Genomic DNA, 27,818 nt, shown 5'->3' with positions numbered 1-27,818 from the left:
CTCAGGGTGATCGGTGATGTACGGTCTCTGGAGAGCAGCAGTCTCGTCAGTACTGATGTCCAGATTCTCAAGTGCAGGCCTCGCCAATTCCCAGTCTGAGCAGCAAAGACTTTCTTCATCCGCTGGCATTGCTTTGCATTTGAAACAACTACACCACCAGGTTTCCAGTGCTCGACTCCGGTATTCTGCAGCTGGCTGAGGGTTAGGCTCATGAGCTGCGGCGGCTGCGTCGTCCAGTAGCCTGAGTTCCGCGTCTGTATACTCGGGTTCCTCCTCAGTTTCAAAGTCTTCAGACATGTTGGGCTGTCCTTTGCTAAAAGACCATAGTGCAAATTATCTTTTAGCTACTGTGGTTACCGTTGTCTCCCCCTGCGGTGCACGTGTCACATGATGTAAACACAGGTAAGCAAAGCTCATGCTTTCGCTGGTCTCGGGCAAGTGCGCGCATGTGAGCGCGGAGCACAGAGAAGCAGTCAGAGCTACAGTCTACAGTGAGACTAAAAACAGAGTTCATATGACCTTTTTTGAAACAACTTTTTATGTTGGGGCTTCAGGACACTTGGATCGCTACGGAAGAGCATGTTAGAGATACTTTGTGGTTTCAATTTTGTGTTCTTGGACGTTAGTCTGGGGCGCCGTCAGCCATTAGGTAGTCTGGGGCGCCGTCAGCCATTAGGTGTGCTAGCCGCTCCCCCCGCCGATCTCCGCAAGGGATTTGAGGAGTCTAAAACTTCACCAGGGCCTCCGTCGGCATATGGGTTAGTAGATAATGGCTGATTTTTCATTTTTGGGTGCACTATCCCTTTATGTCTAGTCTTAAATGTGGAGACGGTATCTGCCTCCCGGACCGCAACAGGAAGATGATTCCACAGGAGAGGAGCCTGATAGCTGAAGGCTCTGGCTCCTGATCTACTTTTGGAGACTTTAGGGACCATGAGTGACCCTGCATTCTCAGAGCGCTTTATCAAGAAGTGAACTTCATCACATATTACAGGAAAACACTGTCTGCCTTCTGCAGCTTACTGGACTCACTGACCAGGAATGCCCCCTGCTGTCTGCAAATGTCAAAGGGATAGTTCGACATTTTGGCAAATTTGCCTATTGCCGTAATCCCGATAGTCATATGAGTAGGTACATTACCTTTAATTGTCAGTGCGTGCTGTTCTGAGATCGGTGGGGCAGAGCTGCCTGCTGAAATGGAGGTGAATGGTACAGGTCCCTCTCTCCTAATCAAATACACCATCAAATGACTCCAAAATGCTCTTGTGGACAACTTGTAGCTTACACATTTACCACGCTATGAAATAATAATGTAATATTACGAGACAGAGTTGTTTTGAAGCCAAATGCAGAGCCGGAACTACATTCCAGACATACAGTACTTGCTGGGCGGAGTGATTTCAAACAGCGTATGTTTAGTGCAGTTACTCCCGTCATCAAAACAACAAGTTTGTTGAGAAGAAGCCAGAATATACAGAGGAAGAGTTACAGGTTTTGGAAGAAGAGAGAGCAAGAAGAGAGGCTGAGGCTGCCGAGCAACCAGGGGCTGAGGGGAGACCCAGAGCCGGTGGTGTAAATGTGGGGCTTACTGGCCACTTTATTAGGTACACCTGTGCAATATAAATATAGAGTACGCCTCAAAATAATCACCGGAACACGGGGAGAACATGCTAACTCCACACTCATAAATCACCACAACTCCTGAAGGAACAACAACATAAAATGTTCCCTAGCAGTCTGTTTATTCCCAACAATGAGAAGTAATGCCAGTCACTTCACTATATGCTCTGGGCATGCACTTATCCATAACATAACCACAACAACATTTGCATTTTAGCTGAGCAAAATACACAACAATCACTTACCACGTCTGCTCGTTTTGTGATGCCGACAGATGGTATGAAAGTATCTTTCAAGAAAAGCGCTGGAACCATTCCTGAGCTTCTGCGCTCCATCCTTTCACTGTAGTCCTCCGGTAAAAAAATGGCAGGAGCACACAAACATTTTCCGGACCATTTCCACAGGCGTGTTGGGATCGATGTCCAGCACAAATAGCCATTGTTTCATCCTGTCTGTATTACTGGTTGGTACTACATGAAACTTCACTTTGCTCCATGTCTTCGGCTTGTTACCGCAACCTTTTACAATACATGTGTAAACCATGATTTACAACAACACTTGTAAACTTTCCTCAAAATTTCTGCTGCATCCAGCTGACGATACCGCACATGGCTACAAACAATAACAACGGCACTGTCTCAGCTGCGCACTGTGTCACTCCACCCAGTGGTTTACTCAAGAAAGTAGTTCCGAGTATTTGCTTCATGTGTCGTAATGTTACTTAATTATACATTATTATTTCATAGCGTGGGGAATGCGCAAGCCATGTGTTGTCCACTAGAGCGTTTTGGAGTCATTTGATGGTGTATTTGATTAGTTTTGAGGGAGAGAGGGACCTGTACTGTTCACCTCCATTTCAGCGGGGAGCTCTGTCCCACTGATCTCAGAACAGCACGCACTGACAATTAAAGGTAATGTACCTACTCATATGACTATAGGGATTACAGCAATAGGCGAATTTGCCAAAATGTTGAACTATCCCTTTAAGACCGATACAAAATGTGCTCTTATTACAACACTCACTACAAAAGACTGAAGAAATAGGTGTAATGGCTTTTTCCTATAACAAATTCACATTTCACAGTCTTACTTTCAGAGGACTTTCAGTGTTATAATCAAAGTGTAGAATTTGATATCACCATGGCTGTCCATGTTCCAGCTGAACTGTTATTGTAGGAATGTAAAAAGTGCCACCAGATAGCAGAAGCTATACATTTGAGGTACCGCATGCAAACTATGCATGCCACTGAATCCTCTACAACAAGTTTTTGCAAATGTTTCACAATAAAAGCCTTCTTAGAAAATGAAGGGATCCTCTCAACCGAAATATACAGTATAAGGGGGCTTTAATTTTAAATGGATACAGGAAGTGTTGAGTTTGACGGTGTAATGCATTAACTTTAACAAGGCAAACAGGACCAGATTAAATATAAAAATAGAAAAATACAGAGGGAATGAGAAATAAAGTTGTGTTTCTAATGTAGTCTGTTTCAAATGAAGCTGGTACCATCTGCAGTGGTGGCAAGTAAAAGTCCTGCCACTATTGTTTAATTTTATTCCTTTATATCCTCCATCATCAAGAAATACCATTCTGTGCTAGCTTGATGCTTATGGAAGTACTCACTGTGTTGCTGAAGTATCTTTGCTGTTTCAAGCCATTATTTTCCCTTTTTTACTCTTTCCTGGTAACTTCCCTGGAGGAATTATCAAAAAGGCTGGAGTGTTGTTGCCATACAGTTGTTCACAGCAGCAGATCTCTCTGTGTTTCTATCAATCAAAGTGACGGCTGTGATGGGAAGAAGTCATGGAGGACAGAAAGAAAATCAAACATGCTAGACTCTCTGTCAGGACGTCGTGAGGTATCCCAGACATGGCATCTGTCATCTACTTTAACACACAACACAGGATAAAATAATAGGTTATCGCAGACAACACTCATTGTTTTTCATGATGAGCCAACACCATACGATGGCCGCGTTGGGCTATCATGTAGTCTGAACTAGGGGTGGGGGAAATTTCCGAATCTTAGATGCATTGCGATTCGGACGTGGACGAATCTGAATTGATTCACAAACGTCCAAATTTCGATTATTTAAATCTGTTAATTAGAGTAATACAGAAGGTTCTAAATAATGCGGAACTAAGAAGCGCGGTACGTGTCATCTCCGGAACACTTTGGGATGCGCACCTGGAGCAGACACGCCGACACGCGCACAGAGGAAAACAAACATGGCTGACCGCCACCCACCTCGCCGTGAGATCCGAACAGCTCCTTCTAATTTAACAGCTCCTTCTACAACGTTGACGGCGGAAGCGAACTGGACAAGAGCCACGTTATATGTAAGCTGTGTCGTGCTAAAATAAAATACTTTGGCAACACAACAAACATGAGAAGCCATGTAACTCGATTCCACCTGACGGAGGAGTCAGGGAGACGGCAGGCTGTTGTTGCTGCGGCAACTAGTGGCGCTACCGACCAGAGAACAATCGAGGAAGCAATTAGAAAGCTGCCACCCTCATCGGAAAAGGCGAAGCGAATTACGAAGGCCATCGCGGCATTTATTGCCAAGGATTTGCGTCCTTCTTCTGTCGCGGAAAATCAGGGATTTCGAGGACTGCTGCATACACTGGAACCCAGATACACTATCCCATCCCGACGCTATTTCACCGACACTCTACAACCAAACCAAAACAGAAGTCATGGCCTCACTGTTGAAGGCAGGTAGGATCGCAGTTACATGTGATGCGTGGACGTCTGTCGCCACCGAATCATTTGTTACTCTAACTACGCATTTTATCTTGTGATTTAAGATACCTGTTGTTACAACGAAGTTGTAACTTTCCAGTTTGCACACATTTCCATTTATATGTTTAATAAAATATAATGGAAATGAATTCAACTGTTTCTTATTACAAATGCACTGCTTTTAAAAATTGCAAGTGTTGAATGCTTATTCAGTGAGACAAAAAGAAATGTGTGTTGTGAAAAAGTGCATCAATATACATAAATTAAAGATGCATCAATAATCGTTTCATAATCGAATTGTAGCCCCTGAATCGTAATCGTTATTGAATCGTGAGGATTCCCACCCCTAGTCTGAACCCGGCATTACTTGTGCATTTGTCCCAGAGCACAAACAGAGTGATGGTGCAGCACTACACCAATCAGATTGAGTTCTTCCCAAGATGTTACTCTAGACACTGTCTGCCTATCTGTCAACAAATGTTGCCACATTAGTAAACAACATGTCACATTCAGTAGGTTACCCATTACTTTTAAATGTCACTTGATATTTCTTGCCAAAAGTCACATTTTGAAGAGATTTGCTTTCGGAATCAGCCCATAATACCTGGAAAAACATTCCAACACAGAAGATGGCTTCCCCCTCTCTGGACTTTCTCCAAGCCATTCCACAATATCCTTTGGCTAACAGGGGGTATCCCATTTCAAACAGTGCCATTTGGTGGCATTTATAATTAAAGTCACATTTTCCCACCTGGATACACAAGCTAAAAAACCTTTAGCATTGATATTCTTTTTGGCTACTTAGGAGCAGTTGAACAAGCTGTAAATGCAACATTAATAAATTACCACCTTGTGAAGTTTTTCTGATGAATGTGTTAGCAAACAGTTGCTTATTTACACATCCAGTAGACATGGGGCAACATCAGCATTCGTTTGGAGTAAAGTTTCTGCCCCCCTGACAAATGTTAGTCCAAAGCCCCTTTCCCCCACTACACAAAAAACCCCAATAAAACCCACTAACATCTGACTTTTGAATGTAATGAGAAGGGTTATAATCAGCATTAAGACCTGTGTATTTTTTGGCTCCACCTCTGATTGGTTTGGAGGAAATACAACATGCGGCTGAACATGCTAATTTTAGCCTCTTTACCGGTGAGATGCAATGACGCTCCACCATAAAATGCCATTGGTCTCTGTCAAAACCTTAAACCTTGATCCAAATATAGTTTCCACCGAGTTTGGAAATGGGACTGAATGATTAACAGATATAAAAAGAAAAGGTAACCACTATAACACTTTCACTGACCTCCATGCTGCTTTCTGCTGTTTATTAGCCTGTTTCCAGCCTTTCCATGATGTTGAATGTGACATACTGGAAAAATAGGGGGAAAAAAAAAAAAAAAGCACAAAGGCATTCTTATCTACTGCAGAGCCATGAACACAGCTCTGGTCAACTGGTGATGGGGAGTCTATTGCGAATTTTAAGTGGATGTTCCCTGGTTTAAAAAAAACCTGCATACGCACACATTTTGTGGAAAAAGGAACCATTTTTCATTCTCTTTTAGCTCTGTTTTTGGTCTCCACCAACTCCTAAGGGAAATATCTGTCTCTTTAACTGCTAAATGTTCCACTATGTTAAGCAAGGCATAGACTGTTTCACCTCAGACACTTGAGGAAATCCTGAGGAATTTCAACTCCTCCTCACTCACATTCTTTATTGCATATTAAGAATTTCAAAACAGTTTTGAAGTTCATATTTACAAGGTGAAGCAATTCTTACCAGAGTGTCTTGATTGGGAATCAAGTGAATGCAAAGTAATTTACTTTTTACTTTTTTTCTTAAATTTTAGATTTATTTATTTCAAATCAGTGCTGCATTGCTACAGCAGTGTGGTTTGAAGCCATGACTTAGAGGTAGGCCACAACCTCAGAGTGCTTATTCTGTGAAATAAAGTGTTTGTTTGTTTGTTTGTTTGTTTGTTTGTTTAAAGGATTACACTGCTCAGGTTGAGAAAGTGCAGTTACACTGATATAATTTTAATTACTCACTTAAGTCCAATGCAACCCAAAGCAACAGCATCTGCACTTTTAAGGAGTTCAAGTCTAGTTGCTTTCTCTGATTCATCAGGTCCAGTATGCATAAAAATATTATTACCCACAATGGTAAGACGTATGCCTGGTCACAACATGCCAACCTGACGATGTCCCCTCAACACATTATATACATGTGCAGTGGTGTGTCTGTGTTGCTCTGCAATTGCACCTCCAAAATACTAGTCAGCGGTGGAATTTCTGTGTAGTGCTGGAAAGTTTGACTGATTCAGAACACACCTAAAACACACAATAAACATGGCTTAATAGAGACACTTTTAAAAATACATACACAAATTTGGTTCATTATAACTTACAATATTCACAGACGGAACACTTGTCCTTTACTGGACACATTTTCCCCATGAATACAACATGCTACCATTATTAGCACAAGCCTATGGCATTTTACATTAGAAAAATTGGCCTACCGGCTAGCAGAGTTTTTCTCCACTCTTGTGGTGCAAGGCTAAATCACACACGGGACTTAAAATGCAGATCTGCAGTCAGTTTGTGGCTTGACTACAAGTGAGGGTGCATCAAAGAGACAAAATAGCAGCACGCAATTATGCATTAAAAAAATGTTTTAACGCTGACAGCCATCCAATGTCACCAGACAAAAAAAAAAAAACAATAACAAGATTGTTGGTATTGTTTTTTTTTAGGAAAATTAGAGTTAATTTGCATATTGTGTAAAACCATTTTTTTTTTCTTTAATTCAAATTGCACTTTTTATCCCAAGTACAATCCACATTAAAAGCTAATTGACTATCCTCTGCATCTGATATCATTAGAAGTCTTCAGTAAATTTAAGTAACCATTATGTGTTTCATATTTCTATGCTGAAACCAACCAGGGTCATTTTGACACCAGTAAAAACTAACAGGTGAATGTTTTCTTGAATTAATCAGTTCAATTTAATAGTCAAAGAACATTTACTTTGAAATGATGTAATGTATTTCTGACTTCTGAACATAAGATAAGATAAGATAAGATAAGATAAGATAAGATAAGATAAGATAAGATAAGATACACCTTTATTGATCCCACAATTGAGAAATTCCAGTGTTACAGCAGTCAAGGAGAAAGAGTCAGATTAAAAATTTCAAAATTTAAACTAAAAAAAAAACTAGGCATGCAAAATAAAGTACGAAATACAAGAAACAGCGATAAATAATAATAATAGTAATAATATTAATAATAATAATGAGAAGTGGATAATAATGAGCAGTGAATAAAAACAAAAATGAGCAGTGGATTAAAGAGAGCATATCTAGTGCAAGTGATTTTATGTGCAAAAAACAGTCATACATATGTGTTGGGAAAGCTACTTGGAAATGTAGTGAGCAAAGCTACCAGTTACTTTACATCAAAATAATGTTGAGAAGGGAGAGAAAGTAAAGAAGAGAAAATGGCAAAAGTAGCTTGCAATTTGTAAAGCTACTTTTATTTTTTGACTTGATGTCAAATCTTGATGTGTTTTTTCAGTGATAGGTACTGTTCTCTGTCTCTCTAGCCCTTTTCTTGGGCCTTGTTGTTTCTATTTCTTTAAAGAGGCAACAGATAGGATTCGGTTTTTTCAGCTTGGCGCCACCTAGCGTCAGCGGTGTTGCTCGCACTGTCGCAACGACCAAATTGGCCGTGGGGATCAGAGATAATCAATAAAATGTAGGTTGTAAAGCCACCAGTATACCTCTATGTATATGTAGAATGAGAAGGTGTGTGGACACTCTAGTAAATAAATGAGTAAAGAGACCAAGCAACAATTATCAGATTTATCTGAAGAAAAAAACAAATAGTAATGCAAATAATTATACCAGAATGCACAGTACCAGTACAAACAACTCACAGTAAATTATACCAATATGTACAGTATCAGTACAAACAACAGTAGACACGTAAGGGATAATGTATAGTGAGCCGGTGACTGTTGAAATATAACTCCCGACAGGGGAATGGAACCCTGACGCGCAGAGTTATTTTTCAACTGTCACCCGCTCACTATACATTATCCCGCTTAGAACATGGCTTACTACTAAAAGATTCAAATGTTACAACTGGCATCAATATTATTAAACTGCTGGCAGAGTGTATAGACAGAGGAGAGGCATTCACCAGACAAAACGGGAGCGGAGGAGAGGATTTTACTCCAAGTAACTTATGTGAGCGCTGATTTTACTGTGGCCACTACCCTGTGCAACCCACATTATTTTCATAATGATATATTTAGGAAAATATGCTATCTGCCAGTAAATACAGTCTCCAGGCAAGGCACGTGAGAAACTTGTTAAGAAGTGCAGTGTAGCCAGTCAGAGGCAGAGCAGGGCAAGTCTTGCCAAGAAAAGCCAATAGCAAAGCAGCAAGCAGAATAAAATGAGGGATTAGTATACGGTGTCATATGGAGGTGTTTCTCTCGTCCACATGCCTCGGTGTGGCGCTGGCGTCAGTCACATTACTAATCCTCACTTTTATTGTCATTACTTTTATCCACACCTCTGCAGTAAAAAGGTCTGCTGCACTTCACAGTTTTTCCTGGCAAAAAGAGCTTGTAACTTTTGTGGAGGCTACTCGGTCAGTTAATGAACTTTGCTACTGAAAAGATATTTGACTCAGAAAGTAGTGACATTACCACCATGCTACTGAGAAATGTTGTTAAGTTAGCAACGTCGCTACTTGTAGTGATGCTACTGCCCAACACGGCATATTACAATCTTTGTTGCCCAAATTGGTATGAAATGAGAGGATTACATATTCCTGGCATGGTAGTTTAAAATATGTCATGATAAGTAATAGGATGGATGGATGGATGGATGGATGGATGGTCACTGGCTGAAAAATGAAGTAAACATGAAACCGCCAAAAACTGCAGTTCCTCTGATGTCCACTTGAGGCTTCAAGAGCCAGTCAATCCTCATAGACCCCCGAGTTAAAATGCCGAAATTTATAGCCGGGTACAAAATAATTATTTTGGCCTGTATAGCTAATTTCAACATTCATGAGAACTGTACAGGGGGTGAAATTTTATATAACGTACTTGTTCACATTTTATTGGTTATGTATAACCACTTTTGAAATATGTTACAGATAACTAGTTATATGTAATGGAACTATTTTAATTACTTCATCAAACAAATGTAACTTATTACTTTTTGATTGATTTTCAAACAAGTGTTTTAAACTGGACAATAAAGCTTCAAAAACCTAGAAAAACACAAGTGATGAAATATTGCACTCAAATTTGTCCCAATGGCTTAGCTGACCTGCATCATCTGGAAACATGGTAAAAGACATTCCTACAAGGCAAATGGATGCAGAGCAACAAATGTTATATTTTACATATAAGGTTTTCCAAAAAAAAAAAAAAATTGTAATTACCAATATTTTGTTCAGTAACTGTAATTTAATTTTCCTCTTAGTTTTTCTAAAGCAACCGCATACTTTCGACTGTCTATTGTTCTTACTCCTGAAAAGTAAATCAATGCAGCCTCAGTGGCTGGTCACTTCCCGCAGTGCTCCGAAGTCACCCCAATGAATCTACGACCCTCCACTTCGTCCCAGTTTTTCTAACTCAACTTCATACTTCCAACTGTCTCTTGTTCTCACTCCTGATAAGTAAATCAACACAGCCTCCACAGCTGGTCACTACCTGCAGCGCTCCGAATCGCCCCAACGCATCTTCGACCCTCCACTTCGTCCCAGTTTTTCTAACGCAACTTCATACTTCTGACTCTCTCTCACTGTCACTCCGTAAAAGTAAATCAACACAGCCTCCACCGCTGGCCACCACATTCGCTCCCACGTTTGCAACAGTTGTAACCATTTCCTCCTCCCAGACTCTCATATATCCATCCCAGACAAGCATTGATGGACAACCTCCTGCCCCATGTTTATCATTCATTTATCCTTCCTCAACAACAACAACTTCCTCCTCCTCCTTTGTATTTCCCCATCTTATTAAAGCTTTACAAATCGCTTGGTCATGGTACAGTCCTTGCTAGTAAACCAGTTTACTAGTTGGCTTAAGTCTGGGAGCAGGACCATGCCTCACTACTTACACCTTGTTTTCCTCCCCAGAACAATTTGTTTCTGTTTTCTTTCTCGTGATCAAAATTTTCATTGCTTTTAGCATGTTTATGTTTTTGGCATAGTTGATTTTCACACTTGACACGTTCCATGCTGGAACCATACTGCCTGCGGTGAACTCCTGAGACTTACCTTTCAAGCGCAATTGAACAGGGGTCAGTGTACTCTTAGCAGATGTGGTGTTTCTCTTCACACTTATCCAAAGAACCAGACTGAGGTTAAGCATGCACAGATCTGGGCCCGGGTCCCAGATGCAAAAGCCCCCTTGGTCTTTTCAAATTTCCTTCCGGCCCAACTTCTTCATTGCTAGGACTCATTAACTACTTCATCCGTATTATCACCCAGGCTTGACAAACCATGCAAGACAGAGCTAAAACCGTAGCATCAGTCCCAAAATTCTCCCGGAATTACATCCCCTTTCGTGGCGATCACACTAAGCCAGGATTCATCCAACCGTACACAAACTCAGCCACCCCCACCCCTTCATCCACAACCCGCGAAACATACCTAGTCTCTATAGCAGCCATTCTTTTGTTGGCACAATTGCATTTGCTTAACAACATGCTATTCATGCAGACACTCACCCTGGCCTCAGACCTGCACCAATCCATCAATCCCAATGTCCAATATCCTCAATCGCTGACTCTTGCTTTCCCATTAAAATTCTGACAATTGGCACCAGCCTCCAACCTTCTTTTGACTGATTTACTTGGGTTGTCTCTTCACATGGAGCCACTTTAACTGTTTATAAGCAGAAAATTCTTGACCACATTAAAATTCCAGGGCACTGTCTTTCGCAAACATCACACATATGCGCTATGATCAAAACAATCCCTTCATTCCTCACTCTTTATCCTTTGATCCTTACCCTGTCATCCCAAACCTTTCATCCATCTGGCCCTTGACCCTCATCCTCTCATCCCATCATCCCTGAACCCTTCATCCCTCATCCATTCAACCCTCATCTGTTCATCCCCCCATCCTCAGCCTTTCATTTTCTAATCCCTCAGTCCTCACCCCTTCACACTTTCCTCTGAACCCACAATCCCATAATCATTCGAAACCTTTATCTTGTTGGTGTGGTCTTTGCAAGTGAATACTGGTTTAAATTAACAATTTGATTGTATTTCCCATCTTTGTGTTGTGTCTCGTCAAGTATGTTAATTTTATTCATGTTCATGTTTAGTGCTTCATGTTATATGTCATGCCTTAGTTTAGTTTCATGTTTAGTCCTTTGTTGTCATGAGCACTTTATGTTAAGTTAAAGTCACTCATGTCTAGTCTCGTCGTGCACTTCCTGTTTTATTTTGTACTCACCTTTTCCCTCTCGTTTCAGACCCTGACTTCCTCCCTTTGTGTGAATTTCCCGCCATTGTGATTGTCTACCCCGCCCCTGATTGGTTTCACCTGTTTTTCCCTACCTCATGTATAAATAGTCTGTGTGATAGTCTGTCTTGTTGCCAGTTCGTCTTGTTCAGTCTGTGTGATAGTCTTGTTAAACGTCCCAGCCAGGTTTTCAAGTTATCAGGTTTATTTTAAGTTTTGTGATAATTTTTTATCCTCCTAGTGAGTGTTTTTCTTTGTACTTTGATCCTCATTGTGAGTGGTTTTGTTTTAACTGAATTCTTGCCAAGTAAAATACTTTTGTTATACCAACCACTGTTTCAGTCGTGCATTTGAGTCCACCAGTTTCCTGTCTGATGTCATTACACTTTCCTGAGCAACAGTATTATGAGAAAGGAATTAAAGGCCTGTGTCAAATATAGGCCTGGTGATTTCAATGATTTAAGCAAATAATAGCTATTAAATGAACTTTTTATGGTACATTTATTTTGTAATTTAATTACATAAGTCCATACATGTAACTAGCTACTTCCCAACCCTGCGCATAATTAAGGGCTGGCTGCTTTGAGTGACAGACTCTCTGCTTATACTGTCCTCAGCTTCTCTGTCAGATCCACCCCTCACTTCTCCACAGCTTCAGCCTCTCACCCAAATACGGTCACTTCTGGCTCACAAAAAACAAGATGGCAACGGCTTTGATGTCAAACTTGAGGCTTCAAAATGGGAGTCCACAAACCAATGGGTGATGTAGCTATTATTTTATACAGTCTATGGTCACTAAGTGTGTCTGTGGGGTAAACAAGGTTGATGAGAGCTGTGAGACTGAAACAAAACTGGCTGTAAAACCAAAACAGTTAGCTAAAAATTGTTTGATAGAGTGTACTTATTTAGATATAGTTTACCTTCACAATTTAGGCAATGGGGTCTTCCCACCTCTTAGTATTGTGTTGCTCTTAATGAGGATGAATCTGGAGAGAAGAATAACATGAACATCCAGGGGAAGCTTAGACAAAGGGGCATCATCACAGAAGTCCATCTGCATATGTTGTATTCATCGCACAAGCCTCTGTTGAAAGAGTTGCTTAAGAGATGCATATTGTGTTATCTGCATTGTCATGCTGCTGTTAACTTTTTTGCACTGGTATTTTATTTTGTATCAAAAAGTTGCCTTGCTTTCCTTTCTGTCAGCATGTTATGCAGGTGAACATCGGACCAAACAGAGAAATGTGTGGAAATTCCTTGTCTGTACATACTGGTAGAAGACAAAGCACAGTAATAAGCACAGAGGTCAGCATTTTCTATTTCTGTGACTCCACACACACGAAAACAATGCACACAAACACACACACACACACACACACACACACACACACACACTAAATGACAAGCACTTCTGTTCCTTGGCTACTTTTTCCAACCAGAGTTTTGTTCCACTTTATTTTCTGCCAGTTTCAAAATTATGCTACCATCAGCGTTGGTAACAGACTTTTTTTGCTCATTCGAAGTTTGACTGACAGTATATCTAGTGAGGCTGCCTGGCAGAGTAGAGTAATATGGGATACAATGGACATGTCTCTCTTACACAAGCAGGGATAGTTTTGTTGTTTGCCAGACAGGGAACTTTGGAAAAGATAAGAAAGGCAGAGAGAGAGAGAGAGCAGACATCAGTAGTGTCAGAGGAATGATCATTTCCCTCTTGCTTGGATGCACCCAAGGATGTTCCTGAATCCAAATACCACATTTAGCACCCCAGTAATAGAGCATTTGTCATTAACACTGTATGTCTGTCATTTTTATTGAATTTCATTTTTATTAGGATATTTTGGGGGTAAAGCAAGTGTGGAGAAAACAACCTGATGCCTTTTTCTCATTCAACTAAAAAATGAGGGAGATATTAGCAACACTACAAGTATTACAGGGTTTATCCAGTCGCAAAATATAGTTCAAAGTGAGTTATATTTTTTACTCATGAGGACAGAGTTGTCTTGTGTTCATTATTCTGAACATGAATTATCCATGAATTAGGGTGAATTTGAAGGATTTAAAAAAATAAATGTTAAGAATATCAGTCTCACATATATTAGCCCATTCTCATTCCGAGGTTGTCAAATACCACCGCTTTGTCAGTGATTTCTGCGTCAGTTACCCATTCCAAAAGCCACCTTTTGCAGTGGTATGATATGCCACTGGGAAGTGTCAGTTTGTAATACGAGCAGACACAACTTTTCACAGTGTTATGATATGCCGCTGGTCAGCCAGACGGCACCTATCATGGCAGTATGACATGCAGACAGGTGGTGTCAGTTCATAACGCAGCCAGACGGCACCTGTTGCGGCAGCATGATACTGGAGGTTGAAATGCTGCCAGTAACTATATAATATAGGGCAGGTGGGAGGGTTGGTGGATTGGACCAAGACACTCCAGACTTTCACCCAGGAGCCTGGTGCTCACCTCCTATGTAACAGCAGAGCCAAACCATGATGTTTTTTTCTAAACTTTACCAAGTACTTTTGTTGCCTAACCACATGCTTAAGTTACCTAACCTCTAACCGCTAACCCGTAAACCTAACCATGTGCTTTTGTTACCTGAACCTAACCACATGCTTTAGTTGCCTAAACCTAGCGACATGCTTTTGATGCCTGAACCTGGCCACATGCTCTTGTTACCTAGTCTGAGTGGGCGGAAGTTCGCTGCAGAGATCAGCCTCTCATTGGGCGGAACGAGCCACCCGCTGAAGTCCCGCCCTACCATCTCCAGTTGTGTAGCAGTTTTCAACCGTTTTCAACACGTCCTTTACTAACTTTTGCGGTGTTTGATCTTGCGGGGATGTAGCCATTTTTCTGCCATGGTTCACGTCCTGTAGACAATATTTTTGTGGGTGTGTTACACCAAAACCTGTTTCCCTCCGGGAATATTTTTGCAAGCGCACCGTTGCTGTTCACCGCCTAGAACGATTGTGATTGGTTGAAAGAAATACAAGCAGCCAGGGCGTTTTTTTTCTCCACTCTTAAAGTGAGAGTCGGCCCAGCCAGACCTTTCTTTTCTTGAGAAAGGTCTGGTGAGCGAGACTACTTGTTACCTAAACCTAACAATGTGCTTTTGTTGAAGTCCTGGCATTGGCTGTGGTGTCCTGGAATGTCAACAGCAAACAAAGTGTCAATATGTGATGACTCGTTATGAGAGCGTGTGGGATTTATACACATCATGGCCAACAGTGTCTGAAAAACCACACAAAGTGTAAGGACAGCAAAATATTACACCTATTTGTGATTACTAAATACCTCATTCCCAATAGGCATTATTTTTTCATGTTTATTTTCATCGGGAAATGTCAACATATGTACCACATTTATTCCCTCAGCTAATTTACATGGCCCGGAAGGGTCATTTGCAAGTAGTGCCAACTTTATACACAGGAAAAACAATAAAACATTGGGCACAAACTTCAATATGATAAAAATAATGATAATTAATATTATGCTGTGACAGGCTATGAAGGCTTTGCACAAGATTATAGAACCTGACTGCAGGGATTTTCTCCCATTCACTTTGATGAACACTTGTCAGCTCCAACAGTGGCTACATTTACATGCACAAAATATTCTGTTTTTTTGCCACTATTCCGAAGACAATATTCCTACTAAACTGTATTCCTACTAAACTGTTTACATGTCTAATGAAATAAGCATTTCACTAATATTACAGTTTACATACAGGTGTGCATAATATGATTAACATGCCCTAAAATGTTGTTTATTGTATCAAAATATAGAAAAGTGTAAATGAAGCTTGTCATTTTGCTTCTGTGCATTACAATGGGATTTTCTGTTGGACCGTGCAAACACAGCCTCCCTTTTTCATTCCTTCAGCCATCATCTTGAAAAGGTCGGTGTAGCAATATTTGCTTATATCCAAAAACCTGTTGATATCCAAGTCTTTTATAATGTTTAAAAGTGGATGTGTTTCTGACAAGAAATGTGGGATTTTCTTATAGTCATGTATCTCTACATCTCCCACAGCCTTGCACATTGTTAGCAAGTTAGTTTGTGTACTGCGTATTCATGATGAAGCACAGAGCCGACCGTAAACAGACAAGAGGCCATCTGTCGCAAACTGCATCAAAACCCCAGCTGAGCAGGATATTGTAAATGTGCTGTATATATGTAAATGGTAAATAGAATGGATCTGCATTTGTATAGCGCCTTTCTAGTCATCTGACCACTAAAAGCACTTTTTTACACTACGAGTCACATTCACCCATTCACACACACAAACACTGGTGGCCAAGGTTGCCAAGGTTACAATACAAGGTGCCACCTGCTACTCAGTTTTTAACACACAGCGATGGGAGCATCGGGGATCGAACCGCTGATCTTCCGATTGGTGGACGACCCGCTCTACCTCTGAGTCACAGCCACCCCACTGAATGCTAATAAAATAAAATAAATGTTTTATATATATATAAAATAAAATACTACTGGCATATCCCACACGTCTTACATGCAGACCTTCTACAGAGGCGCCGTCAAGAGCATCCTGACCAGCTCCATCACGGTGTGGTACGGCGCCTGCCCCGCGTCCTGCCGTAAGACCCTCCAGCGCATCGTGAGAGCAGCTGAGAAGATCGTCGGTGCCTCTCTGCCTTCCCTTCCGGACATGTACTGTACCCGCCTCACCCGCAAAGCCCTCTGCATCGCTGGTGACCCCACTCACCCGTCACACAGCCTCTTCAGCCTGCTGCCATCAGGGAGGAGACTGCAGAGCCTCCAGGCCAGGACCAGCAGACTGAAAAACAGCTTTTTCCACCAGGCTGCCAGGATGCTTAACTCTCTCCCTGCTCTGCCCCCCCTCCCCTCTCTGCCCCCTGCCCACTCAATCACTGGACGATCAACCCCCTCCCCCCATCAACACTGTACTCTGTACTATACATGCACACATACACTTTATCCAGTCCATGAGCTTCAATTTGCACTACTGATACTCAATTTGCACCACTGTTATTCATATCGCACTGTCATTGCACTACATTGTTTGTGTCGCTACTACTGTGCCTTTTTTTTCTTTTTAAAGTATAACTCTTTTTAGCTTAGCTTTTATATGCCCCTACTTATTATATTTTATATTTGTAGTTTATTAAATGTTGTGTCAAGTGTACTGTCTGCACTGAGGGTCTGAAGAGAAACGTAATTTCGATCCTCTATATGTCTTGTACATATTGTAGAATTGACAATAAAGCTGACTTTGACTTATTCCAAATTTGAAAAATTTGGTTAAAAAAAGGCCTAATTCAGAAAATCCTATCAGATTGAGAATATTGTCATATTTGGAATAATAGTGGAATATTAGTGTGCATGTAAACATAGTCAGGGATGTTGTGTGACCAGGGCTGGCTTGTGGTTGACCTTTCCAAACTGTTGTCACAAAGGTGGAAGCAGACTATTGTCTGAAATATCACTGCATTCTTGCAGCATAAAGATTTGCCTTTATTGAAAATAAAAGGGCTGCTGACCTCACCACTCTCTTCCTGAGCTTGTGGACAGTGACAATAATAACGTCCCCCCTAGGGAAAGGTAGACTCAGAGGCTCGATTCAAATGTTTGGACTTCACCACATTTGCAGACTCACAAATTCAGGCTTAGGGCTGTCTCCAAATCCACAATTTCTGCTGACTTTCTGTGGACTTCCAGAGTCTGCTTGGGTTGCAGACTTACGCAAGCTTCACTTGGAAGATTATCCATAGTTATCCATAGTTTATAACTTAGGTGTATACTGTAATGGTAACAAAATTCATGGTTCAGTTTAAAACGATACAGTGGTGTCACAGTTCAGTACATTTTTGTAGCTTGTTCTTTGGGTTGGTGTGTACCGTTGTTTTTTTATATCCACCACTCTCTCTCACCCAACCCTCATAATTCACGGAAAAAACAAAGTGGATCCAAATAGGAGCCAAGATCGGAGGATCTTCAATTTCTGGTCTGGTAATGGCATTACTAATCAGCTTGACATAAACTAGCTTAGCATAGCTTCCTCCCAGTGTGTCTCACTGGAGTAGAATGTTCTGGTTTGGGGGTGGGAGGGACAGGCAGCATGTTGCCTATTCCATCCTGTGGGCTGCCATGTTGTGCTCAGTGCAACCTGATCTCACAGAAATACGTGAAATGACCACGACCTCTTAACATTGCATTCCGTGGTGGCAGCACGTAATGAGTTAAAATTACGTGCCGGTACCACGGAAACAATGCCATTGTAAAGTCAATTAGGATCCATTGTCGTGGTGGACACACGGATTCCCTGATTCAACAACGTCACGTCAACCTCGTTTTCCTCAATGATATCTTTAACATTCCTGTATACACACAAAAACATAACTCAACAATATGACAGGTTAATGTCAAGGCCATAAAATAAAACAAATGTATTTTACTAGCTTTTGATAGTGTCGGGCTTTAAGAGCATTGTGCTGTGGGCGGATGGGACGCGTTCCACTACTGTTTTGTAGCTACTGTCTGCCGTGTGTGGGCTTCATTCCATTTCAGATTGCCGTCCGTCTGCTGTAACCAAATCCAAACTCCTCTAATAAATAAATAAATAAATAAGAAGAAAAAAATAAGGCTGAGCACGGAAGAACCAGAGAGGAAACACCATCACATGGAGCCTTCCGCATCGGGAGAGAGCGGACCCCAAGCCAGCGCCACAGAACCAGCGGCCGCCCCCCGGTGCAGACAGCTCCCACTGAGGAAACACTGGAGTTAAGAACTAAACTATGATAAATGACATAAAATATTAAGATGTAGGCCTAACATTAAATAAATTCGCTATTAAATAAATTAAAACATGTAGCCCAAAGTAGATAAAAGTAGAGCATGCTAAAAGTAAATACAATAATAGGCTAAATAGTATCTAAGCAATAATAAAGTGTCTAAACAATAATAAATAGTATCTAAGTTATATATTAGACTACCATTCCACTCTGTAAATAGATTTTAAAATTTCAATATAATTTTAATATTATTTTGCTTATTTCATTATTGTTAATATCGGTTTATTTTTTAGTAGTATTGTATTGTCTGAGGATGACTCATTTTAGTAACTATCTACAGTAAAAAAGAAAAAAAAACAAGCAAAGAAACAAATAAAAATCATTTTGTACACTGGACCTTCAAAGGGCTCTCTGAAACTATACCTGGCATGGCTTGTGTCCAAAAAATGAAAAAATCAAAACTTTGTCGTACAGCTAAACCAAATACATCATTGTAAAGGTCTCAACCTGGAGAGTAACATATGTCAGTATGAAGATTCTACATGGCTCCTGCTTTCAGCCATTGACCTTTGAACCTTGACCTCAGTGGATGTTTGAAGGCTTATAACTCAGCAACGAAAGGGGGTACAGACATGGGATCAAATGTCATAGAGAGCTCTTGACCTCAACTATCACGTGAGTGTAGTCACCAGCTGGGGGTGCTGTCAGATATGGGTAAAATATGGATAAAATTAATTTTCACCCATTTAGAAATTAGATATTTAAAATCTGATTACACAAATGTGTTTACCATCCCCTTAAAGTCCACAGTGTACTCTCCATTCAGTATTTACAACTTCCAAATCTAGGAAAAACACTTTTTTTAAAAACTACAATTCCCTAGGACTGCTCCATGCAGTTTGATACATATCAGCAACATAGTTGTAGTTCTTCTGATTTGCAAAGTAGGGTTCTAAATAGGGTTGTAAAGATACATCTACTGAATATATTTAATATCTAGTAAAGCCGAACTAGTTATTACACTGCACCTAGATGAACTATGTTAAGAAAAAGTAAGGATGATGGTTAATTTAAGATATTTTAGCAAGTTCTCTAGAAACTGTTTTTGGGACAGTAGATCGTCTGGTTGTAGTTGTCAAATAGTGTCGTAAAAAAATAAATCTAGTGAATATATCAAATATCTAGTACAGCCGAACTATCATGTTGCTGTTGTTGTTGTTGTTGTTGTTGTTGTTGTTATTATTATTATTATTATTATTATTATTATTATTATTATTATTATTATTATTATTGGTGGGAAATTATAACAGAGGAATATATTTGCCGTTTTAATATCAAGAATACTTTCGTGTTTTTGTGTGTATACAGGACGTTGTTGAATCAGGGAATCCGTGTGTCCACCACAAAAAACGATACCCTGGAAATCCAGAGTTCTCGCGAGAGCACAATTTGAATTTGCTCAGTGAGTCACTCTGGCAATCAGTAATGATGCTCTTAACCCATGCCGTTGACGACAGCGCTGCGACGACGAAGTCCGGAATCAGTCAGTAAACACTGCAAGATGGCTATGGATGAACACCAGTTGTTTGAAACGGCTTTGGCCGCTACAATGAACGAGTTAGACTTGGCTTTTTCTCTAAAAGAGGAACAGAAGACGGCGCTCGAATCTTTCCTTTGCAAGAAGGACGTTTTTGCTGTTTTGCCGACCGGATACGGCAAGAGCCTAATCTACCAATTAGCTCCGCTGGTAGCACTCTGGATACATCACCCCGTGTATTGTTCTGATTGGTCGTAGTGTTATCCAATTGCGTGCAGTGATATTTTCAAATGCATGCTTGGTGCTGCCCCTCTAGTTGGGCCATTTTCATTACTCATGGCCTAACCCTAAATCTTTCTAGATTTGCGTCTGGATTTCCAGGCTAGACAAAGGATCCTAATTGACTTTACATTAGCATTGTACCGGCACGTAATTTCAACCCATTACGTGCTGCCACCACGGAATGCAGTGTTAAGAGGTCATGGTCATTTCATGTATTTCTGTGAGATCAGGTTGGCTCAGTAGCACTGAGAACATTATATTAAACATAGTTTAAACTTTATATTTCATCTTTAAAATGTAATAGGATAGTTCAACATATTGTTCAGTTTGTAATGCATACCAAATCGTACAGAACGGTTCAATATGAATATGTGTATTGTTACACCCCTGGTGTATACTTTTTAGATCAAACTCAACCCACTTCCCAAATGTATTCTCATAGAGACACATGTAATTTTCTTATATAAAAATAAATGCAAGGAGCGAAGCTCTAACACACACACGAGCAAGCATTCTTTCTCTAGACTGTCACACACACACACACACACACACACACACACACACACACACACACACACACACTTGTAAAGGTGCATTAAAGAAATATAAACACACAACTATGAACCCATTTCACTTAAGTGGAAACACGTCTTTGCTTTTAGAATTAAAAGCAGGACTTAGCATTAACCTTGAACTGCACTGTAATAGAGAGACAACAAAATAAAAGCAATTTAGTAAAGAGGGGAAAGGGAAAAAGAGAGCAAGTGACTACGACCAGTGCGAGAAGTCCTCACCTGTATGATTTACCTTGCCCTTATAGCAAAGCAAAACAACACATTATTTCATAAATGACATCTTGTTTGCCACTGATAAAGCAAGTCATATTCTCTCTACCAACAAATGTGGCTCCCAAATCTCATAAACCTCTCCTAACCTTTCATAATTTTTTTTCTCTTATCCTTTCATTCTTTGCTTTCTGTCTCTGCGATCACCTCCCTTTTGGATCTGCAGCACTGCTTTATTGCCAAGATAAGTCGTGGCTAGCGGGATTTTTTTCAAGCACAATGCACTTTTGTTATGAAGGTGGAGGGCTTAGATCTTGAGATTAGCTGATATCATCTCTAGCTCTTACCAAAAAGAGCATAAAAAGGCTTAAAACAAACATCACTTTCTGAGCTTACACTTTTGAAAAACACTTTGTCTCAGCTCCTTGATTTATTGCTTTTGACATTTCTACATGACATGAACAGAGTTTCAGTGCATTCAGATGTGTTCACGTTGACAGAGGATTTCACACCAGGAGTAAGTAAGGCTTTGTGTAAGATAAAGGTTTTTGGTTGTGGTGGTATTGAGCAGGATTTGGACCCTCCCGAATCATGTCACATTGACAGGGTTATGATGTTCCTCACATCGTTATCACTATCAGTCTGGGTTTGATAGATGAGAGAGCAACAGACAGAAGGAGACAAAGAGACGGGAGGAAGCAGTAAATGAGACTGTGTGTTTACGCAGTGCTCTCCAAGCCGTCTGATTCCTCTTATTATTTTACTCCTGTTTTGTCTCCCTGTTTTCAGAGAAAAACTGTTTTGTTCCCTCGACATGGCTCTATCTTCATAGCTATCTCCCTCAAGATGAGTAGCCTGAATAAACTCCCAAAACTGAATTCTAAGGAACTCCCCCTTCCTCTTGCCTGAGGTTTTAAGAATGCCTACTTTACCAATATCTCCTGGCAAAGGAAGAGCTGGAGCTAATGATAAAGAGGTAACATAACTTTAAATTCACTGCTCAATACACAGAGATAGAGAAAAGGCCCTTGATCGAGGAGCAGAATAGAAAAAAGGATCCACCAAATGTGGGGTTTTTTTTGTTTTTTTTTACTTTCTCTTTTCTTGTTTGTAGAATGACCTTGACTTACCTGAGTGAATGGAGGAAGGGAGAGGAGGTTTAAAAGATGCACTTACCCTGAGTTTGAACAATTTCAGGGCTGCATACATGTACCAGCTGTCTCTATACCATCTCCATGTCCCCACCGCATCCCCCTGGACTGAAGAGATTGCCCCCCAAACCCCCCACCCCCACCTTGTGTCCGTTACTTTTTCCCCTCAGTCTAATTATTTAGCGAGCAAGGGAGGCAATCTGCTCTCCCTTGTTGTTGCTCAAGTGCCCATTAGATGGAACACGCTTCATCTTTCTAATGAACTGATCACGTTAAATGAGTTGAAAACTCTACGGCTTTGCTCACGTGTGGAAAAAAAAGGGTGGGGGTGTGCAGGTAGGGATGAAGGGGATTTAGGGGACAAAAACAGGAATGTGGGAGGGCAGTAGAATAAAGAAGACAGAAGAGACGAGTGAGAGTGAAGTACAGTAGTTACCCTCATCATGTTTGGACTCTTTCTGGATGACTTACTTACTCTCCCTCTCTTTTCTCTCTCTCTCTCTCTCTCTCTCTCTCTCTCTCTCTCTCTCTCTCTCTCTCTCTCTCTCTTCTGCTCAAACACATAAACACAGAGTGTCTATGAAGCGAAGTGTGCTCTAGTGATCCTGTTCTTTTACTCCTAATGGCTGTAGCTGCACAGTTACAAGATCTTTAACAATAAAATCTCTCTGATGCTGCAGGATAGTGAGCCGAAATGAAACCAGAACTTGAGGGTCCATGAGAGGCGAGTCTGTGGTTGAATCGAGTGGTCGCCACTTGTTCAGACATATCTGTAATAACAGGACAGAGACATTCAGTTTTACAGCAGAGATTACAGCCAGACAGTTGAAAAAATCACTTGAGTTTTATGGCTATGCACTGAACAGCCTGTTCTCATTCCCAACTCGTCAAATACTGCTGCTTTGTCAGTGATTTTAGTATCAGACACCAATGCTAAAAGCCATCTCGGTAGAATGATAGCTGCTCGGCAGTGTCAGTTTGTAATGCGACCAGAACGGAACTTTTTGCAGTGTTAAGATACGCCAGACGGAACCTGTCCTGTCAGCCACTTTAGAGTCACCAATTAACCTGCATGTCTTTGGACTGTGGGAGGAAGCCGGAGTACCCAGAGAAAATCCACACTGACATGGGGAAAACATGCAAACTCTGCAAAGGGCTCCCCCACCCCAGGTTGGAACCAGGAACCCTCTTGCTGTGAGGTGACAATACCAACCACTGCACCACCTAACCATGTGCTTTTGTTGCACAAGTAAATAAATGTAAAAAGAGGTGTTTTAGCTACTTTGTAGGTGTATTTTGAAAAAAGACGGTATGCATCTACCGTGCAGAAGCTTTACATTTCCTGTAAAAACTGTTGTATTTTTAATAAGCGTATATCGACACAGTATTGGAACTTCAACAACAGAAGCAGGAGAATACCTAGCGCATCATACTTGGACATAACAGTCCACCGACAAAGTGGCAATATTTGACAAGTAGGAATGAGAACATTTTGGACTGGACCATGTTATGTTGACACAAGTGCTGCTACACTTATAGTTATTCTTCAAACACAAAGATTCAGTGCTGTAGTGGATGCTGCTGTTTAACCCTTTAATACCGGCGGGAGCGCCCGCGATCCCATTTGCATATTGATTTTTAAATGCTGGTAGAATTGCAACCAAATAAGAGAGCAATAATTATTTTTGCATTTAAAACCGGAGGAGTTACTCTAACTTACCATGCATTCATCATGTCCCAGAGTGCTGTTTCCTTGCACTGATAGGTTTGTAGAAAAACAGTAAAAAGCGCTAAGAACAAAAACATTATAATCCTGATCGCGGGTATTCACAGCACTTCCTATGTTGAACTAAACGTCATCACGTTGTGAGCATGAACTGTCACGTTATTTTCTTGCTTGTCTTTCTCACGACACTACCCGCGGCAACAAGGAGTGACGTCATTTCCCAGGAAATTCCTCTCTTTCTTCCGCGGTAAATATTTCTCTCAGCTTCGGTCACACACTCGCTCTCGCTCTCGTTTTGTATTTTACTCTTTCACAACAACACTTAGACACACACACACACACCAGACACTCACCCCACACTCGCACACATATATTTATGGAACCGCAGCAACCCGGACGCGTGAAACGGCTTTTCTCCCGGCGCGAAGCTTTCGAGCTAATTACAGTGTCGGATGAAGATTCAGTCCACTCATGTGGTCCGGATTCTGCCGACAGTGGCGATGACGCCGACCTCATCCAAGGGAGAGATCCCTCCTATGACATGTATGTATATATTCATGAAATATTGTAGGGTGACCATATTTTGATTTCCAAAAAAGGGGACACTCGGCCAGCCACGAGATAGCCTACTTAAATGATACTCGCAGTTTACTCAAAGATGCCTTATAATTTTAATATATTTAAAGTTTATATGTATGGATAGAAAATTCAGTTATATTACAAAATAATATCTCTCAAAGACAGAAATTCAGATAGGCCCCAATAGGGGACACATACACACACTACAGTGCGGCGATCCGAGCCCAACGGTACCCGACGGGTCGGGCCGGGTTTGGTCAAAATGTAGCTATAAATTGTATTTGGGCTCAGGTCGGATTCAGTCAGCTTTCAGTGAAAATGTAGTGTAAAAATAAATAAAATCCTATTGTCTGTCCTGTTTATTGCTTGGGCACTGTTATTTACGTGACAACACCTGAACATAACACACACAGACACACATTGGCTGTTTGTTTCTACCTCTCCCCTCGCTGGAAGTCTCGGACCTCCAGCCGCCCACCTCCGCCTTGATTAAACGCTGAAAATAAAATAAAAGAGGGAGCCAGGTTTTTCCTATTTTATCTTATTTTGTTTTATTTCTCCCTCTCCTCTCCGCAGCTGAGCACCCATGGCGCACGCCCGGCCTGTTAAATAGCCTGTAACCACTGTGTGACACAAACTCAGCGCTTTGGTCATTAAATAATGTCGGGCTCGGTTCGGGTTCGGACAGAAATATGCTGCCCGTGCCGCACTCTAACACACACACACACACACGGAAAACCGGACATTATCATCAGTTTATAAAACCCCCCGGATGCCCCGGACGCCCCGGACGGGACGTGAAAAGTGGACTGAAAGCATTTTGCACCAAATACGCACCATTATTGTATTACTTTCATGTTGAACACATCTAACACACTGTGTAACATCTGTATGCAGAGTTGACGATGATGAGGAGGAGGAAGTGGGGGGGTCTCCTTGCCCTGCACCCCAGAGGGAGGCAGAGGGGGAGGAAGGAGTCGGTCTCCAGCAAACAGAGGCTCCAGGTCAGAGACACTCCCTGGTGATGCAGCTGGCTGGAGAACCGAAAAGGAGCCTGACATCTTGCCACATCCCCCACCACATTTTCTGCCCAAAAGGAGGCTAGGTGTGCAGCCACCTCTATCACAGTATGTGGACAATCCCCTCTCCATCTGAGCTGTTCAGGATGTACTTTCACCGGGCTGCCATCAAAACGCTGTGTGCCAACACCAATAGAAATGCAGCAAAAATATTGCTCATCGTGGACAGGAACTGTCACAGGACCTATCTCAGCTCCCCTGGTGCTACTGAAAAGTAATATTTGACTTTGAACTTTGGTTGTTCTATTGTAAATAGTTTATTTTGATGTACATGTTGTATTTTTGCTAATTGTGCACAATGTGCATTTAACTTTCGTTTTTGTCACATTTTATAAAAAATGAGTGTATCTCAAAAATTAAGTTATGAAAACCCTCAAAATAAATTTTCTGTGGTTTGAAAGGATTTTGTGCAACTTTTTTACATTTACAATTTTGAGGGATACAGCCATGATATTTCTGTATTTAGAAAAATATGTGTAAAAACAAAAACGATTTTCATTTTTTTAGTGGTTTATTGCACTTTTTAGCAATTTCTTTCATTAGTATGGACATATGTCCACACATATTATTAAAATTTGGGATTTAAGGGTTGTATTGATGTATAGCATATTAAAATACTCCAAAAAATGGCCCTACAGCAGGTAAAATTGTAAAGATATGCTCTGGCGGACTTGTTCTATGGTAGGTCATAAAGGGTTAAATAAACCTTGATTTGCTCAGAAAGACTGATGAAAGACATGCTAAATGAGAGATTGCACTGAGTCATGACATCCTGACTTCGGCTGTTTATAGCTGACTGGAATTACAAATGGGATGAATGCTCCAGTCAACAGTTTGAGTCAATATGAATATCCTGCATGCTAGCCAATCAAATACTGAAGCATTACTAATAACAAACTCCAAATTTAGTGCACAAGAGGTGACATGAATCCATGGGTAGTGATCAATTGCGGCCACTGCAGAAAATTGAAAGTGATGCAGAGTGACAGGGAATGGGAGGAAGAGTGAGAGTTGATGGGAGAAGAGGGATGAGAGGGAAAGAGGAAGAGGTGGTGGCAAGGAGGAAGAGAGAAAAAATGGTCCTGTCCCCAGGTTTGGGTTAGAAACACTTATAACTCAGGACCATAGATTATGACAGTCCAATCTTCTGGGCTGCTGCCTGAAAAATAACCACAAGCACCAACCTGCCACAAACACACACACATACACAAACATGGAGAGGGAGATGGGGATAAAGTGGAATGTAGAGAAATGAGAGGCCAGATGAAAGCGAGAAAGTGGGAGGCAATGGAAATGAAAGAAGGATATGAATGTATGCAGAAAAGGTTGAAATGAAAAGAAAGCAGAACTGTAAGATGGATTGATGAGAGCATAAAGAGCAGAAGAAGTGTGAGTGTGATAGGCAGGTTTGTGGAAGTAGCAGATGGAAAAATAATGATGGAAAAGCATAAACAGGGCAGAGCACAGAGCAAACTGAAAAGGAAGGTTACTTGGAGTTAAAAGCCCAATCTCGCTTTGCGGTACAATAACATCTTCACAGATATTGTTGCCCCTGCGTGTGACTAGAGCATTTTCATTTATTTATTTTATTTCATGTAACCAGGCATGGTTTCAATGAGATTAAAAATGTCTTTTGCAAAGCAGACCTAGACAACTAGGCAGCAAAAAGAGCATAGAAATACACGAACATACAAACTATCCTGAGAGTCCAGACAGTAAGTGTACTGACACTGACAAAAATAATGACATTCTAGCTCTTACTGTATGCATGTGATTTCTCAAAAGAAATAGACTGATTCCATTTTGAAACACGTTAGCACCACGTAGAGGGGGCAGAGAAATTAAAAAGACATTTTTGCCTTGCTCATGCAAATGTGGGGAAATGGAGTCATCTGTAAATGTACTGCAAGTGCAGCTGATAATAACTACAATCTGAGAACAGGACAGGCTGTGGAGACAATCTTTATGGTACAAAGAGTGCTTTTGTTAACAAAAAGGTGCCTTCTAAATCCTCAGCAGGTTTTATTAAAGAG

The 27,818-nt window shown here is 41.0% G+C and overlaps 1 long non-coding RNA gene across 1 annotated transcript in view; it reads left to right on the top strand.

Moving 5' to 3' along the window:
• Positions 1 to 26,016, top strand: part of LOC126390161 (uncharacterized) — a 39,746-nt gene extending 13,730 nt beyond the window's left edge. Inside the window, exon 3 of the long non-coding RNA XR_007569937.1 lies at positions 25,604 to 26,016. This is a non-coding gene — a long non-coding RNA (uncharacterized LOC126390161). The remainder of the gene's footprint in view (positions 1 to 25,603) is intronic.
• The last annotated feature ends 1,802 nt before the right edge of the window (positions 26,017 to 27,818 follow it).

This window comes from Epinephelus moara, chromosome 5, assembly GCF_006386435.1.
Source record: "Epinephelus moara isolate mb chromosome 5, YSFRI_EMoa_1.0, whole genome shotgun sequence".
Taxonomy (NCBI): domain Eukaryota; kingdom Metazoa; phylum Chordata; class Actinopteri; order Perciformes; family Serranidae; genus Epinephelus; species Epinephelus moara.
The sequence above is the reverse complement of the archived record's forward strand: the minus strand, read 5'-3'. Positions and strand labels throughout refer to the sequence as shown.